Below are 19,234 nucleotides of genomic sequence, written 5' to 3'. Positions count from 1 at the left end.
TACATTGTTATAAGGCAAAAATTGGGCACAACTCAAGGACTCCTTCCTAGATGTTGTTCTTGAGCTAATCCAACAAGGATGATCCTCCAACACCTTAATTACCAATGTAGGTAATCTCCTAAGGTGGCACCCAAGACTAACCCAAAATACTACTAAAATACTAACTAGGTAAATGTAGTAGTAACCTTGTTTTTTTTGTATATTTGATATTAGTTAATTTTATATGTGTTTTTGGATGAAAAAGATGAATAAAATAAGAAGGAAAAAATGGTCTTTTATGGAGGAGAAGCAACCGAAATTTTATAGCCTCAAAGACCAAGTTTTTCTTCAAATTTTTCCTCTTATGAAATGGGTGAATAGTTGGGTATTTATAGTCATGCAAATGTAAATAATTCACATACAAAAGATAGTGGGAAATGCCTACCTTTTCCACTCACAGTGAGTGTATTAGTAGTGTATAAAAATTTGTCAAAATTTTCCCCTCCGGGTCCATTTCGATTTTCAACATTTGCCCCACAAATGCTCATAAGTCTTATATTTAATTATCAGACATAATTAAATATTAATTTGATTATTTAACAATTAAACAATACAAATTAACAACCAATGACTACTTAACTATTAAGTAATCATAAGACTATTTTATCAACATACAATGTGTCAAAATTACCCATTTAGCTAATTTTACAACCTCTTGTAAACTTTAATAGCTAATTAATCCACCTCAAAACATATACACATATCGTATAAAATTAATTAATTAACAATTAATTAATAAATTCTAATTATTTATTATTTAAATATCACATAATTAAATAATAAATCTCCTTGTCCCGAGTTCGTAACCCGTCATCAAATAATACATTTACGTGACTAATTAAAGTCAAATAATACAAGCAATTAATTCTCTCGTATCTCATACAAACAATTAATTTATTTTATTTGGGCGTCATCCTATAGGTGTGACCTAAAGGGATCAGCTGATCACCGCCGTCACACGACAGTAATGTCAAACTCTAGTCAGCCAATCATTACCGATTAACGATGACCAACTGACAAATAAATAAATAAATCCCTGATATTCCTTTTACGAGATTTATTATGCAAACACACTTATTGTGGAGGACACTACTCCAACACCCCACATATTGAAATACTTAAAGCTGAAATGCTGAGGTGTGCCTGTCTTAATATTACTTACAACACAAGGGCAATGATCACAAATTCCTTCAGGGTAAAAGTGAGCTAACATATCAGGAAAACAGTTCATCCACTCTTGATTGATGAGAAACCTGTCTAATCTACTGTAGATCCTGGTAGCAGACTCTTGCTTATTATTCCAGGTATATAAGGCACCAGTAGCTGCAATATCAGTCATACCACAGATGGCCATACACCTAATGAAATCATCGATATCAGCTGCTTTCGTGTTCCCCCCAATCTCTCATCAGGGCATAATACAGTGTTAAAATCTCCAGCTAAAGCCCATGGTCCATGACAGTTGTTAGCAAAAACTCCCAGTTTAGTCCACAGATCCACTCTATCACTCTCCTCATTGAAGGCATAAATCATAGTAAGATAGAAAGTCTAATGAGTAATCCTGGACTGAACTCTGGTGTGGATAAATTGCGCATCATACTGCAGAATATGCACATCAAATAAACTAGGTTGCCACAATATCCACACTCTCCCACCTTTATGATACCTACTATTCGTAGTGACGCTCCAACCATCCAACATGTGAGAAGCAATGTTGAAGACATTATTAGCATTTATTTTGGTTTCGAATAAGCCAAAAAGGCCTATCCCTTTATTAAAAATAAACCACTTAACTTCTTTCTGTTTATGTACACTATTGAGCCACCTAACATTCCAAAATCCTATATTATTCATGGTTAGATTTTGGAGGGAGGTTACCTATTCCAATCCCAACTTTTGGGGTTACAGATCCACTTAAAGCTTCCAGATAAGTCATACCAGTTGATCCCTGTGGAGTAGTATATCCATTTTCAGTCACCTACTGGTCCTCCTAATCTTTCTGCTTAATAGGAGTGTTGATTTCAATAACAGCTGCCTCTGTTTTATCCTGGCCTTGCTGTATTACTGGATTACTCACTTGTGTATCAGTCTCTGTCTGTGTATCAGTCTCTGTCTCTGTTGTAACTTATTTCTTATGTCTTATTCCTTTGTAATATTTCTTATTATCTTGTATGATTTAATTGTATGACATTCACATGAATTGAATCTAACTTCCAACTTCAACCCAATTAATTACTAAATTCTTTGTTCACTGACATAGTTTAATTGACATGTTATGATTAAAATGTTGTTTGTTGCATTGCATGCTTATAATCGACGACATATCAAGTATGAACAATTTCCCTAATCATTAGTAGAGGCCGCTATCGAGGCGGGCGGGATTAGGTGTTCAGTAAAAGGACTTCCTAGTACGTACCCTCACCCCTTACTCCAGATCTCTGTGAACATCCGTGTTCATTGGCATCCACGAGAGTCATTCCAGACATAGAATGCTAAGGGTAACGAGTTCTTAGTGTTCATGTCAATACTTTATGTCTTGACATGGCACGGCATATTCGAACGGTTCCAATTATCGATAAAAATTGGTGGCGACTCTGCAAATGCACACTTATTCAAGCCCTTTCGGGCGCGCCGCGTGTGGCCCATGTCCACAGTTTGGCGACTCCGCTGGGGATTATACACTTACGTGTTACCCGGGGTGAAACTTGAACGAGGATAGGGAATACATTATACGAGATAATTGTCGGTTTTCATTACTCGACCTTCTTAGGTCGTTTTATTTGGCCTTCCTAGGCTTAACCTAACCCATTCGACCAATCGTCCCGTTTGGACAGTCCAAATTCTTATCTGAGCCTAAAGATGGATAGCGAGTGACGTCACCCATACCGTGGTACATACTCTTGTTTGTATCAAGGGCTTTCACTACTCGAGGAAATGGACTAGGAACCGACCTTACTCTTGTTTGGCACGGACCTCTCCACGGACCAGGGTTTGAATACTTGGTATGGCAACCCACCTTTTTAAGCCAAAATCCTTTAAATGCACTCAGCATACCGTTATAATGCCCATATGTATGTTTGTAACATATACGTGATCCCCATTTGTAAACAAAACCATGACAAAATTTTGTAAAATAAAATCCATTACCTTTCCACTTTCTGCAAAATTCAATTTTCAAAATTCCATCCAATTTTAAATTTTCCATAAATGAAATCCTTCGTAAATTCTCAAAAAAAAATAAAAAAATAAAAAAAAAAGTAAAAAAAAAAAAACGTTTTAAATCAAAATATTGTCAAACCATGTAAATGTAAATGTGTAAATTTAATTGGGCTAAGTTAGAGTCAAAATTCAAACCTACTATGTCCTAGTCGGAACTCTGTCGAGTCATGAATGATACCCGTCGTTGTGAATACCAAAAATAATATTTATAATTCCTATTAAAACTAACCTAGGCTAGTGGTAACAGGGTCGAACCACAAGGAGGCGAATGTAATTAAAAGTTGTCTAAATTTAGTCTAAGGTAACAAGTGTGGGGGTTGATTTGATTTGGTCTATAGCTAATAACAATAAAAATTAAACTAAAGAAATATATTAAATCAAATATAAAGAAGGGTACTAGGATGGTCAGTTCACTATAGTTTCGGCGGCAGAAAACTAGGTTGGTCTAAATCAAACATATGAGGCGGGAAAACAAGAGGTCCTCTAGGTCCACTCTTAACAAATAGCATCTTTCGATCTCGCTATAAGTCCCTAATATCACTAATACTGACTGTCGTCCTGAAAAGTGACTTATAATCTAAACTTTACCTATCTTTTGATCTCAGCATAGTTTAGTCATTTTAATTGGTGATCTAACAACTTTCCCTATCTTTCGATCTAATGGGTCAGTCATATATTAAGCATTCAACTAGTCGCATGCATTCGATTCGTCAAATACAACATTTAAATCAATTAAAACGAAGGTAAACCTCACGTGGTCAGTCGATCGACCAGGTATGGCGGTCGATCGACTGACACGCGATTTCAGGCCATGTTAATACTAATGCCGCCTACGCTTTAATTCCCCTACATCCTAGCACAATGAAATTAGCTACTCATACTAAGAATGATAACAACAATAAGATTGATTATTAAATCTACTGAATTCATGATTAAAACGATTAAACAAATAGACAACATAAGACAATAATATCGGCTTTGGGAAACTAGCTAGCAATTTCTATATTACGAATGATAATAAAACAATAAGACTGAAATTATGAAGCGAAAGAATACCAATAGAAATTGCAGAGAAAGGATCTGAAACCGATTGCAAGAAAGTAAACTTTATTAAAGAACAACTGAACAATCAATGTTGAATTGTGTTTTGAACTGAACGATAAAACCTAATGTAACTGGATAAAACTTAATGATAATTCTCAATGCTAAAGCTACGTTATAAAGGAAAAGTACACAGCTATTATTCCTAAACCTAATCTCTCATGGGCTTCGCGTTTCTCGATCTTTTAATTCTCGTCTGAAGTAGCGGCTTGGTCGATCGACTAAGCATGGCGATCGACTGCTCTGAGCTGAACAGTAGCTACTGGAATCCGCAGGTTGGTCGATCGACTGAAGGCAGTGGTCGATCGACTGAAGTAGCTGATAGTTGGCTTCTGTAATCTCGTGGATTTGTCTTTTGGGCCTTGAAACGCGCACCAAGCTCGTTCCTTAAGTGAATTCTTCACGTCAAATGCAATGCAGGATACTCGGGGACGTATTTAGCTCAATTTCCGTTGAATTCTTCACATTTCTGCAATAATGTACAAAAACACGAAAGTAGACGGAAATAGGGGAAATGGTAGCTTAAACTACACAAATGAGCTCTGAAATGCGTGTAAAATGAGGTGTAAAACATCATATGAATGACATGCATCAAACGCAAAATTTGATACCGTCGTTTTGTATCAAAATTAAATTTATAATTCCAAACTAAAACTATAGCTAGTGATAGTAAGGGTCGAACCACAGAGAGACAAGATTAATTTTGTTGCTATTTCCAGTCTATAAAAGTAACAATTAAATGGGGGTTTTGAATTTGGTTGATTCTAATGACTAATTGCTAAATATGAAATTTCTCAACAAGATAAAAGAGAGATCGGGAACTTCGGTTCACCATGGCTAAGGTCAGGTCAATAAGGTAGCAGAGGTCCTATAATAAGGCCTCGGGGAAAATGAGCAGGCCTTTCGATCTATGCTCAAATTAACTTTACGGTATTCTAATTCCCAAGAATTTCTCAAAGCTTTCGCTCAAAGGAAGATCCAATCTAATGATAATTTAAATTACTAATCTTTCAATCTAGTAAAAAGGTTTATCAAAAGACAACAAGATTGATATGGAAGAATTCATGCTAACCAAATAATCCTAATTTACGCCATGGCTCACCTCGTTCCCAATCAATAAAATTAGCTATGCATAATTAAAACTATAAAAATTGCAAAATTAAAGACAAAGAACAAGATTGACATGATTGAAATGAATTGAAGACAAAGGACAAAAACTGAATTGCTGAAATTAAATTGGTAACCAAAGGATTGAATTAACAAGAAATCAAAGAGGAAGGAAATTGCATAAAAGCTTACTAATTAAATGATGAATAAAGCAATCAAATTCGGGATTCGTCGTCCCTCTTTCTTGCCTCCAAACTAGATCTAAAACTCAGTTCTTCAATAATGAAAAGCATAACCTAAAATTGTAGCTGCGTTCTACTGATAAAAGATACTAAAAGTTAATTACAAATTGAGCTTTTAAAAGTCTAACACGAAGAATTAAACGCAGCTCGCATACTGGTCGATCGACCAGTGAGCATGGTCGATCGACTGATAATAGCAGCACAGTAGCCTCTGAAGAAATTCCACGGTCGATCGACTGTGGATGCTGGTCGATCGACCAACTGAGCTGTGTAGAAACACCTTCTTCTCTTCAAAAACAGCCTCTTCACCCCAAGCACGCATCCCGAGGTGAGTGAGTATGAACCTCCTTCTTCCAAGCTTCCTTGAAGTTGCCTCCGGAGGACGATTTAGGCTTGATTTAGCTCACTTTCACTCATTCCTACAATAAATCATAGAAATTGCAAAGTAAACCGTTTTAGGAGAAATAGTAGCCTTAAGCTAACAATTATGCATGGAAATACGTGCCAAAACTGCAATTAAAGTGTATAGAATATGCACGTATCAAATCTCCCCAAACCAAACCTTGCTTGTCCCCAAGCAAGAACTATGACCCATATAAAAACCTAATGGAAAGGAGTATATCTCAGAGCTAACTACAAGTCAATGCCAAACCGTTTAAAGCACATAGTCAACTACCGCAAAGCTCAAATCAAGTGAACAAACTTATGCATATCATGGAATTAAATCGAGCGTTCGACCTTGCAAGACTCATAAATTTGGACTCTCCCGGGTCACTCTTCCCTCAGCAAGGCAAATGGAAAGAATATATATAGAAGAGAGGGAAGAAAATTACAGACTCTCACCTAGACTATGACCGACAAAACATGTATGCTTGACTAGTATGAATAATGATTCTAGCTACCGTACACACGCATAACCACCGTCAAGGACTATTACATGCCGAACTATTGCAAGATTTGGATATGTGGGCCTAAGTGGGAAAGAAAGGGCAAAACAAGTATGGAAATGTGAAGGTAAGAGCCAAGCTAGTACCTAACAAACCATCAAAAACCGTATCCCGTTCCTCCAACTCGAAATATAAACCATGCCTTTAAAAGACTAAGTAACACAATATCCCAAAACAAACACCTCCAATTCATGAAATAAGCACATGAGGCGTGTTCTCAATTCAACGAAATTGTTATTTTTTTCAAATTTCTTATTATTCTTTTTTCTTTCTTTCTTTTCATTCTTTTTTTTTTCAACTTCTGAGTTGTGGTCGATCGACCAGTGATGGCAGTCGATCGACCACCCTATGCATTCCAGTGCTCTCTGCCCAGGTGAACATCCTCTTTTTTTTTTCATTTTTCTGAGTTTTTTTTTTCTTTCTTTCTTTTCCTCTCCTGATTTTCTCCTTTGTTTTTCTTCAGGCTGACACTCCTGCAATTCCTCCACTTCTCATAAATACTCACTCCAACATTACAAAAACGAACCAAAACTGCTTATAATTCGACAATTTCCTCTACTACTTTCTAGCTTGGCACAATGGTAGGCTATGTATGGGATGTAGTTAAGGGCAACTGGCAGATATGGCTTATAGTGGAGTTAATGGGGTAAAATGAGAAAGGGGAAGATGCAATAGTTCTCAAAACATGCAATACCGACCACAAACCGATGCGTATAGGCAATAAGCAATCAAAACTCATACACGTGCAAAACATGAAATGAAGGGAGTACTACTCTCAATCCTAAATTAACCGGTCATGAATGTCACCAGTTAAAGGCTCTATATCTCAGAAAGTATAAGTAGTTTGCCAAAAGTAACGAGTCAAGTGTAATTACCCGAAATGAATTCCATAACAAAACTTGAGAAATCACTTTTAATTCTCGCTAAGCAGCTGTGAAAAGGCAAGGAATGGCATATTTGACTAATAGTGCAAAATCATCATTAATAAACTCCAATCCGACTCAACTATATGCAAAAGTAAACGTGATATTTTTGATTATTTTTTAAGAATTTTTTCAATTTTTTCTTTGTTTTTTTTTTGAAATAACACGAAAGCAAGCTAAAATGCAGTAAACGTGTGACTGAAATGCAATAAAAACAAATGCAGATGCAAAAGACATATGCAAATACCCTCCCCAAACCAAAACGCACAATGCCCCCATTGTGCTCAGCAGCAAATCACCAGCAGTCACAACAATATAGGGAGGAATAAAAGCAACAACAAAAGAAAGGGAAGTAATAAAGAAGGTACGGAAACTCACAAAAGACGACCTCCCCAAACCAGCCAAAAATGGGGAGGTCACAAGCATCTAATCGCCACCGTCGTACTCGTCACCACTAGACTCATCCGACCCTGAGTCATCCTCCTCTTCCGCCTCAGCAGCAGCGGCAGTGGCTCTCCTAGAAGTGGAGGCAGCAGCAGTAGTAGTAGGAGGAGGTCTCCTGGCAGGCGGAGGGTACCCACCCACCGGGGGAACAAAGTAGGAAGGGTGAGTCCAGGCACCCTGTGGGAGCATCTCCGTCCGAGCTAACTCCTTGTAGACTGGGTACAGGGCTAGAGCCGTGTCTAACCTGTGCTGGTCAAAGCTCCTGCACAAATCACCCATCACACGTGACATTGCCCTTTGGTCCATGACCGCAGGTATAACCAAAGGAGGTGGGGGACAGAAAGTGGCCGGGTAACCGGTGGAAGCAGGAGTGGAGGAAGAGGGTGCCTGTGAAGAGGAGGCACGAGCTCTCCTCGAAGTGCTAGCAGTAGTGGTGCCCGCCCAATAGGGAGCCTGTAGCTAGGCAAGGGCGAGCGAGCTGCCCCCGAAATAGTGGTGAGGGGCAGGATAGGAGGGTAGCCTAGGACAGGGATGGGGTCGCAGATGAAAGAATCAATCTTCCACCGACTCCTACTATCGATCCACTTCACGGACTGCGCGTAGGCGAGATCCATGAAGCGTAGGTCAGGGTCTATATAGCAACAAAATTAATCTTGTCTCTCTGTGGTTCGACCCTTACTATCACTAGCTATAGTTTTAGTTTGGAATTATAAATTTAATTTTGATACAAAACGACGGTATCAAATTTTGGCGCCGTTGCCGGGGAGGGTATTTGCATATGTCTTTTGCATCTGCATTTGTTTTTATTGCATTTCAGTCACACGTTTACTGCATTTTAGCTTGGCGCCAAAATTTGATACCCGTCGTTGTGAATACCAAAAATAATATTTATAATTCCTATTAAAACTAACTTAGGCTAGTGGTAACAGGGTCGAACCACAAGGAGGCGAATGTAATTAAAAGTTGTCTAAATTTAGTCTAAGGTAACAAGTGTGGGGGTTGATTTGATTTGGTCTATAGCTAATAACAATAAAAATTAAACTAAAGAAATATATTAAATCAAATATAAAGAAGGGTACTAGGATGGTCAGTTCACTATAGTTTCGGCGGCAGAAAACTAGGTTAGTCTAAATCAAACACATGAGGCGGGAAAACAAGAGGTCTTATCGGTCCACTCTTAACAAATAGCATCTTTCGATCTCGCTATAAGTCCCTAATATCACTAATACTGACTGTCGTCCTGAAAAGTGACTTATAATCGAAACTTTACCTATCTTTCGATCTCAGCATAGTTTAGTCATTTTAATTGGTGATCTAACAACTTTCCCTATCTTTCGATCTAATGGGTCAGTCATATATTAAGCATTCAACTAGTCGCATGCATTCGATTCGTCAAATACAACATTTAAATCAATTAAAACGAAGGTAAACCTCACGTGGTCAGTCGATCGACCAGGTATGGCGGTCGATCGACTGACACGCGATTTCAGGCCATGTTAATACTAATGCCGCCTACGCTATAATTCCCCTACATCCTAGCACAATGAAATTAGCTACTGATACTAAGAATGATAACAACAATAAGATTGATTATTAAATCTACTGAATTCATGATTAAAACGATTAAACAAATAGACAACATAAGACAATAATATGGGCTTTGGGAAACTAGCTAGCAATTTCTATATTACGAATGATAATAAAACAATAAGACTGAAATTATGAAGCGAAAGAATACCAGTAGAAATTGCAGAGAAAGGATCTGAAACCGATTGCAAGAAAGTAAACTTTATTAAAGAACAACTGAACTATCAATGTTGAATTGTGTTTTGAACTGAATGATAAAACCTAATGTAACTGGATAAAACTTGATGATAATTCTCAATGCTAAAGCTACGTTATAAAGGAAAAGTACACAGCTATTATTCCTAAACCTAATCTCTCATGGGCTTCGAGTTTCTCGATCTTTTAATTCTCGTCTGAAGTAGCGGCTTGGTCGATCGACTAAGCATGGCAGTCGATCGACTGCTCTGAGCTGAACAGTAGCTACTGGAATTCGCAGGTTGGTCGATCGACTGAAGGCAGTGGTCAATCGACTGAAGTAGCTGATAGTTGGCTTCTGTAATCTCGTGGATTTGTCTTTTGGGCCTTAAAACGCGTTCAAAGCTCGTTCCTTAAGTGAATTTTTCACGTCAAATGCAATGCAGGATACTCGGGGACGGATTTAGCTCAATTTCCGTTGATTTCTTCACATTTCTGCAATAATGTACAAAAACACGAAAGTAGACGAAAATAGGGGAAATGGTAGCTTAAACTACACAAATGAGCTCTGAAATGCGTGTAAAATGAGGTGTAAAACATCATATGAATGACTCGCATCAATGAACTCATTTTCCTTTATATTTTGGTTCTTTTGAAATTCAAGCCAAGTCCTAAGGCGTTACGCCGTCATTTTGGACCCCCATACCCCAATTTAGTTAGGATCTAAGCATTTCCGACACCTCGAGTCGCACGTGCCTGAGTCATACATAAAAGACTTATTAACACCTATAAGCGGATCTCGAGTCTAGAATCAACATGTGTCATCAATCCCGTCAATAAGGTCAATCATATAAGGGTCACTCCGTCAAAGTTAACACTCGAGTCTAAATTAAAGTCACGCACCGTGAATTCAAACACGAGAAGTCGCTCACGACATTTCATGAATTCACAAGTCGGCGTCTAGATTTGTCATCTTATCCTCGTAGTTACTTGTCCCTTTCTGTGTTCGTTGCTTATTGCCTTAGTATGCGTGATCCCATGTCGAATCGAGTTGTAATGCACGTCATTTCTGTCGAGTAGGAATCCAGCAAGTTCCCTCAGTCAACAAAGTCACGAAGCTGCTCAAGCCACAATCACCGTGTCTCTCCAAGACGTTTATGCCATGGTCCTGCGAGTTCAAGCTACAGTGGAAAATTTGAGCATTCGCGTCCTCACCCTTGAAAATAGGATGGTGGAAAAGAACACGCCACCTCGACAAACCTCTAGTCTAGGTTGTCCAAAGCTAACCTCTTGCAATAACCGTCGTCCTATAAAGCCGAAGACAACTGAAAGGAAACCTGGGAGGCAACAAAGGGTGCTTTCTGATTTAGGCATGTCTTATGCCGATGCTTTAAAGAGACTCTCTGCCCAAGGTAAGCTACATCCAATAGGTCCGACTCCGGATCCACCTTTAGAGAAGCAGGTGAACCTCTGGAAGGGCAACAAATACTACCTATACCACTAAGATCGAGGCCATGATATTGAAGAGTGTTTTCTCTTGAAACACACCATCTAAGATATGATCGAAGAGGGCAAGCTTCCAGTGCCACCTTCTGTCGAGCAATCCAAGAAGATCAACCCTCTGTTGGAGCTTGTGTCCTCCACAGTTAGTGTGATAACGTATATAAATCTCTTATAGGTTCACAAGGGTATACTTAGTATTTTATCAGTTGATTAACGTTTACTTACTAACGGTTGGCTTGCTAGAAGTTTGACGTTATTATCATACTGATGGCGGTGATCAACTGGTCCCTAAAAGTCACACCTAAAGGATGTGTTTGAGAGATGTGATTGTATGAAGATATAATCACATTGATGCCTTATATGACTAAAAGGTTAGTTCATGTATTTGACTAGCAGTTAGTCAATGTGATGATGAGACGATTATTTAATTCAATTAAATGATATTAGCTGAGACGAATTAATTGTAAATTCGTAAATTGAATATAAACAGTTATATTTAATTATTGCATATAATGTTAGCTTAAACGAATTAAGATGTTAATTCGTAATTAAACGAAATCGGTTATATTTAATTAGCAAATTATAAATATGTGATATTTATGTTGAAGTATATATTATACGAGATTGTCATAATAAATTATTACAGACAGGTATTAATAAATCGACTACAAGCTATTGTGTGTGGACTTATTAAATACGTGACGAAATAAATGACAATTGATAAAAATATACGCATTATATACAATACTAAATGAACCGAAAATAAGGAGATTTCTCTCCTTATTTGGGTTACACGGTTTGAGAGAAAAAAAAGAGAAGAAAAAGATCATCCTATTATTTCTCTTCATTTCGGTTATATGAGGGGAAGTAGGGATCATTTTATTCACTTCTCTTTTGACCTAATTTTCTCTCATCACAAAAACATAAACCCTAAAAATTAATTATCAAAAATTGGGGATCTCATTCTAGCAAATTGAGGGGCATTTCTCATAGTATCTTGGGTGCAACAGTTAGGAGAATATCAATTCGATATTTGTTCTTAGGCCATATTTGCTAGGACTAAAGGTTAATTCTAAATCTCTAATCTTTTTGTTTATGCAATTTCGTTTATGACTAGTTTTCATAATTATAATTTCGTTATAATCTGAAAATTTATAGAGGAAGTATACCGATATTTCCCACAAGTGGTATCAGAGCATAGGCCACGAAATAATTTTATATGATTTTCATAAATGGATTTAAACAAAATCAATTTGAAGAAAAAAAAAATTCATTTCGGCCGAAATTTTTTTTATTTGCCGAGAGTTTTTTTTTTTGCTTTTGCCGAAATGATTTTAGCTTTTTGATGTTTTGTTTCCATTTGATTTATTCATATTGTTGTTTTAATAAGTTAAGATGATAATATGATAAATTTGTAGATGTTTTGATTTAATAAGAATTAAATTAAAATGTAAATGGAAATTGTTTTGATTTATGATGATCATTTGTTTTTGCTATATAGTTTTTGGCTCACATAATGTTAAATTATTGTTTAAGGATCATGATTCATTAATTTAAATGTTGATGATTATGCCAATCTTGTTCTAATAGCAACTATAAACGAATTTGTTCATCTAAATGATTTTTTTTCGATAAGCAAAAAAGGAGGCTGTTTTCGTTTTTTTTTTTAATTCAGCCGAGAGAAAGAAAAAAAAATCTGTTTTTTTTTTGTTTTTAGGGCATCTGCCGCAAGATATAAAAAAAATATCTGTTTTTTGTTTTTTTGGCATTTGCCAAGAGCTTTAAAAAAAAATGTCTTTTTGTTTTTTGCTAAATGCCGAGAATAAAAAAAAAAAACTGTTTTTCTGTTTTTTTTTATTTATGCCGAGAGCAAAATAAAATTTTTTTGTTTTGTTTTGGCCAATATTGATTATACATTATTATCTATAATGTATAATAATTGTTGTGAAAAGGTTCACAAATTAAAGATACCTAATTATTTTAAAGAGGTTTAAAATAATGTTGGATTAATTCATATTATAAGATTAATATGTATTAAGATTAAAATTTTTGTGAGTAATTGAGGAATTGTCACATAATTTGATCATTTAAATAGGTGGTATGGATAAATTACTCTACATAATTAAGGAATTATGTCTTGAATGTTCAATTTATAGTTGATGCATTTTTATTTAGTTGAATGTTTTGTTGAATGGTTTATTTACGTATTTTTACAATCGGTTGTAATTTGTAATACCTAGTGCGGCCTTAGTTAATTATGTTTTCGTAATGATGGAAACATAATTTTAATGTAATTTTGAGATCTCGTATCTCCTTTTGGTTTTTTTAAGTATTATGGTTTTGAAATTAGAATGTAAATAGGTTCCTTTTGTAATTTTTTAAATTGTAATTTTGAGAAGACTAAAGATGGAGATTGGATTGCTCACTCCCGCTACATGGACCAAGATGGAACATCAAGACAAGCTTCTCGGGTCCTAGGAAGGATTCCAAAGTTGTATTTATGTTCATTTTGGTAGATAGGCCACACTAGGACTTTGTTTTTGTTTTACGTTTTTTCCATTCTTATTGCTTTTCTTCACATGATAGTTAATGCATCATATTCCGCCTAAACCAAACCACCTACTAAAATGCATGAAAATTGACTCATATAGTTTGGATGTTAGTTTTCATAGACATACAGATGTCACACAATTTTAAGCCATCATTTTAGTTTATTCATTCACGAATGCTAGATATTAGTTCACTTAAAATGAATTAAAATAAAGTTGATGGGATCTTCCTCTAAAACTGAAATTGAGACTAGTCTTTATAGGCCAAACAACTATGAATCCCTTCTTCGTCGGTAGGCATATAGAACCTTACTCTCCATATGACCCCTTCTACGTTGGGTAAGTAGTTTGTGTTGACTTAGTTTACCTCAACATTATAATTCGAAGAGTTTCTCAAGATTATGATGGACTATAGATAGAATTTACAGAAATTTATCGACCAAGAATTCAAAAAGTAGAATTAGCCAAAAGGTTGGTTTATCAATTTACAGATAATTAAGTCTTGGGATCATTTATATAATTCTTGTGGAAGGTCAATTGTATAAATGCTTGAGTCTTCGCGTTATAACAGTATTGCATTAGACTTAAATCATAACGATGAGTATGCTTATTATATTTTTCTTCTTTTCGCAGTGTAGAATACGTTTTATTTTGATAATACTGTTACAACAAATGGCTGGAAATAACGAAATCCCTATGCCAAGTGTGATGTTTGCATTTTACATAGTCTTTATAGGCCATTTATGCACACATTTCTATGCTATTTTAGTAGTAATTTGCTACGAATATGCCCCGAATAGTCTACTTTGGGTTCTCTTGTCATATTTGCAGGTATGAGCCAGAAAGGAGTAAATCAAGCCTAAAACATGTCCCTAGGCATGCATTTAGGAGATGAGTTGAGTCAGAGCTTGGAAAGTGCTATTTTGAGATGCGCATTGGAGTAAGGAAGTTAGGCGAGCCAAGAGAGTGCTTCAATTTGCTAGTTCCTGGTTGTAAGAGCCATATCTCGAGTTCTACAACAGATATTAAGGTTATTTTAGTTGGAGGTGAAAGCTTATCCTCTTAGCTTTCCAACGCCACCAACCACGCCCTATTTTTCCAAGTAACGAAGAAATGGCAGCCGTTTGAAGTTCAGTGCGCGAAGCAGGAATTACGCGCTCAGAAGTGCTCGATCGAGAACTATTTCTATTCGATCGAGAGCCCATTTGCTCGATCGACCAACAATCTTTGACGGGCTTGGCCTGTTTTGTTATTTAGGTTTAGCAAGTCATTATTTTGTTATAAATAGGCTTGCACGCCAAACACATGATACACAGACGGGACTGGAGCTCTTCTCCAGTTTCGACCCTTTCTTATTCCGGATCTTGAAACTCTATTCTATTCTTAATTCATTTCGGTATTTTCTTCCCCTTGTTTTATGCTTTATTCTTTAATTATGCATTGCTAATTCTCTTTCTAAGATAATAGGGGATCCATGATTTTGTTCGATTAGTAATCGATTTATTATGATAATGCTCGTATGATTTATGTTGTTGTCGCTACATTTAATTGCTATAGTTTAATTGAGTCGACGCAATTAGATTATAAAACTTAGTAAACCTCGTCCTAGATCGAAAGATTGGATAGGGTGGGACTCGTAGCGATACATTAGGGCGTGGTAGTGAGGGCGAAAGCTAAGCTATTTGTGCTTTAGGGCGAATTAAGGACCGAAAGGTGACGTTCGTTACCCCTTAGATCTATTTGCTTGACCTTAAACTTAGATTACTAGACTAATTAATCGCGGTGAACCGATTGTCCTAGCTATCCCTTTCCCTTGCTTTTCTCTCATCCCTTACCTTGCTGTAGTTTAGACTTTAAAATCGAATCAACCCAATTTGTGACATTAATAAACGAACTGTTAAAACAGATATCTTGCCTCCCTGCGGATCGACCCTTATTACTACCTTTTAGTAATTTGGTTTTATAAATATTATTTTTGATACTAAAACGACGGTATCAAAGTGCCACACTTGGACGCGAGTCCTGGCTAAAAGCTTTCATGGACCACATAAATCAGTTCACACGAATGAAGAATGACGGGTCCAACTTTGCGGACTGGGAGGCATCATTACGGAATCTCGCCATTCGACGGTAAGCTCAAGTACTTAACTGAGCCAGTACCGCCAAACCCAGGCCCCAATGCAAGAGCTAACGAGTCAATTGCTTTTAGTGACTTCGTTATGGAAGCGGGTGCGATAAAGAACATACTAATTTTTGCAATGGAAACCAATTTGCCAAGACGCTTCATTGCCCAAGGTTCAAACAAGATTTTTACCACGCTCACTAATGAGTTGTCAAAAGCACCGAGAATCGTTACTTATGAGCATACCTGTCGCTTCTTTGATGCGAAACTCCAGAAGGGCCAACCGGTTAGCCCACACATTCTTAACATGACTGAGAATGTCAAGAAATTGGAGGCACTTGATTGAAAAATCAGTGAGAGCATAGTCATTGACCGTATGCTTCATTCACTTCATGATGGTTTTGCCCTCTTTAGGGCAAATTACTACATGAATGACATGAAGAAAAGTCCTCATGAGCTACACTCACTTCTCGTACAGACCGAGAAGGATATGAAATTGAGTGGGAGCATGAAGCAAGATGTTCTCATGATTTCCAACAAGAATAAGGGTAAGGGCAAGGCTCACGGCGACCTAACTGTAGGAAAGCCAAAGTTTAAGAAGTCAGGAAACGGTAAGAGTGGGCCTGGTGAGACTAGTGGCTCACTAGGTAAGGCAAAGAGCAAGGACGGTAACGTTGAGTGCCACCATTGTCACAAGACTGGGCATTGGAGGAGGAACTATCCCGTGTACCGTGAGTACATAAAAGCAGGCCGCGTCACTCCTGTTGGTATGTCATCTTATATTCATATGATTGTGTTGGGGCTGGTGTCCTCCACAGTTAGTGCAATGACATATAAATCTCTAAAAGGATCAAAGGGTATACTTTTGTATTATTATCAGTTGGTCCACGTTTATCAATAACGGTTGGCTTGCTAGATAAGTTTGACGTTATTGTCATACTGATGGCGGTGATCAACTGGTCCCTAAAAGTCACACCTATAGGATACGTTTGAGAGATGTGACGGTATGAAAATACAGTCATGTTGATGCCTAATTTGACTAAACAGTTAGTCGGAGTTATTGACTAATAATTAGTCAAACGCGATGTTGTGATAATTATTTAATACGGATTAAATATTACTGGCTAATGTGAATTAAGCGGTTAATTCATAAATTGAATATAAACGATTATATTTAATTAATGTATATTGAATTAATTAATTATACAATATTGTCATTATCGGACATGTATTAATATATCGACTAATTCATGTTACTAGTCGATGTTTTAATATCCGATGACGGATGACGATTTATAATTAAAAACCCGTCATATACATTTTAGCATTTTGAGTCGGACCACGAGTTAAAATAAGGAGAAAGTGGAAAGCCCACTCCCTCCTTAATGAACCTCACGGCCGAACCAAAGAGGGACAAAGAGGTGAGCTTCTCTCCTTTTTGACCTAATTCATTGATTTGCACAAAAATTAGGTTTTTGGAGGCATTCTCTCTGAAACCTAGATCTCACATCGAAAACCTCACAAAAACACTCTCAATATTGCAAGGCAATTAGAGAGTAATTTCTAGCACAAGGGGCATAGTCTCAGACGGTCTTGGGTGCAACGATTAGGAGGAAATCTATATTGATTTCTGTTCATTAGGCCGAATTGCACAAGGACCCGAGGTTGATTCTTGTTCTTTATCGTTTTTCTCTTGTTTTTCGTTTATGACCTTTATTCACATGTTAAATTTGCGTTATAATCCTTAATTATAAGGGAATTTTACGGATATTTCCCTACAAGTGGTATCAGAGCGATGCCACGTAAATTTTTCATGTTGATTTTCATTAAACGATTTGAATCGATAATTTTTTTTTTTGCATAGAAAACCGTGCGGCCGATTGTTGTACACGGCTGCTTCAATTTTTTTTTGAGCATTGAAAACCGTGACTAGCTTGCTCTCGGCTGATCAGTCTCAATCGACTGATTTTGTTTTTCGTTTTGTTCTTTGCATATTGTTATTTTAAACGATAATCATAGCAATATGTTAAAGTATTATCAATTGGAGTTTTATTTTAATACGGATTATATCAAAATTGCAATTGGTTTTTTGTTCCATTGTTGTTCTTGGATGTCGCGCTGTAAATTGAGCCGCTAAAAATTTTTTTTTGCTCTCGGCAAACCGCTGGAAAATTTTAAAAAAAAAAATTCATGTTTTTCCTACTTTTGGCCGAGCTGAATTTTTTTTTAGTTCGAAATTTTTCTCTTTTGGCCATAACATGTACATTATACGGATGTTGTACACTCGCTTGATAGTGAAACGGTTCACTCACGTACCATTTAGTTATTTTAAAGCAATTTAAAGTAACGGATTAACATGAATTAAAATTAAGTTGATAGAAGCGGTTTTGTCACATAATTTTAATCGTTAAAAGGTGGTTTGGATAAATTTAACATAATTACGGAATTATGTCACGAATAAATTTTATTTTAGTTGATGCATTTTATTTATCGTTACTTTTGAATGCCATTAATGTTTTTAATTACGTATTTAATTTTACAAACGGTTGTAACTTAGTGTGGCCTTAGTAGAACGTGTTACCGTAATGATGGAACACGGTCTTGGTTGTATTTTGAGATCTCGAATCTCCGTTTTGATTTTTTCCTTTGTAATTACAGTTTTTAATTTAGAATGTAAATAGGTTTATATTTTGTAAATTTTTAAATTGTAATTTTTGAGAAGACCAAAGATGGAGATCGGATGCTCACTCCCGCTGCATGAACAAAGATGGAACATCAAGACAAGCTTCTCGGGTCCAACGGTGGATTCCAAAGTTGTATTATGTTCTTTTTACTAGGATAGGCCACACTAGGACTTTTATTTACGTTTTGCATTCTTTTATATTTTTTATCGTAACGATTATTTGCATAATTTTCCGCCTAAAACCAAACCACCTAATAATTGCATGAAAACTGACTCATATAGTGGTCACGCGTTAGTTTTCTATGATATACAGATATCACACGTTTTTATAAGCCATCACCTAAATTAATTCATTCACGCAATGCTAGTTTTTCGTTCACTTAAAATGAATTAAAACTAAGTTGATGGGATCTTCCTCGTATAAACAAAAATTGAGAATAGTCTTTATAGGTCAAACTCCAATGAATCCCTTCTTCGTCGGTAGGCATAATATGACCCTTCTACGTCGGGTAAGTTGGAACTGATTGACCTATTTTATCTCAACACTGTGGTCACTCGTACGATCCTGTGATTATGGTGGACTATAGATAGGAT

This window comes from Silene latifolia, chromosome 9, assembly GCF_048544455.1.
Source record: "Silene latifolia isolate original U9 population chromosome 9, ASM4854445v1, whole genome shotgun sequence".
In the NCBI taxonomy this organism is placed as follows: domain Eukaryota; kingdom Viridiplantae; phylum Streptophyta; class Magnoliopsida; order Caryophyllales; family Caryophyllaceae; genus Silene; species Silene latifolia.
Note: the sequence above shows the minus strand (reverse complement) of the source record.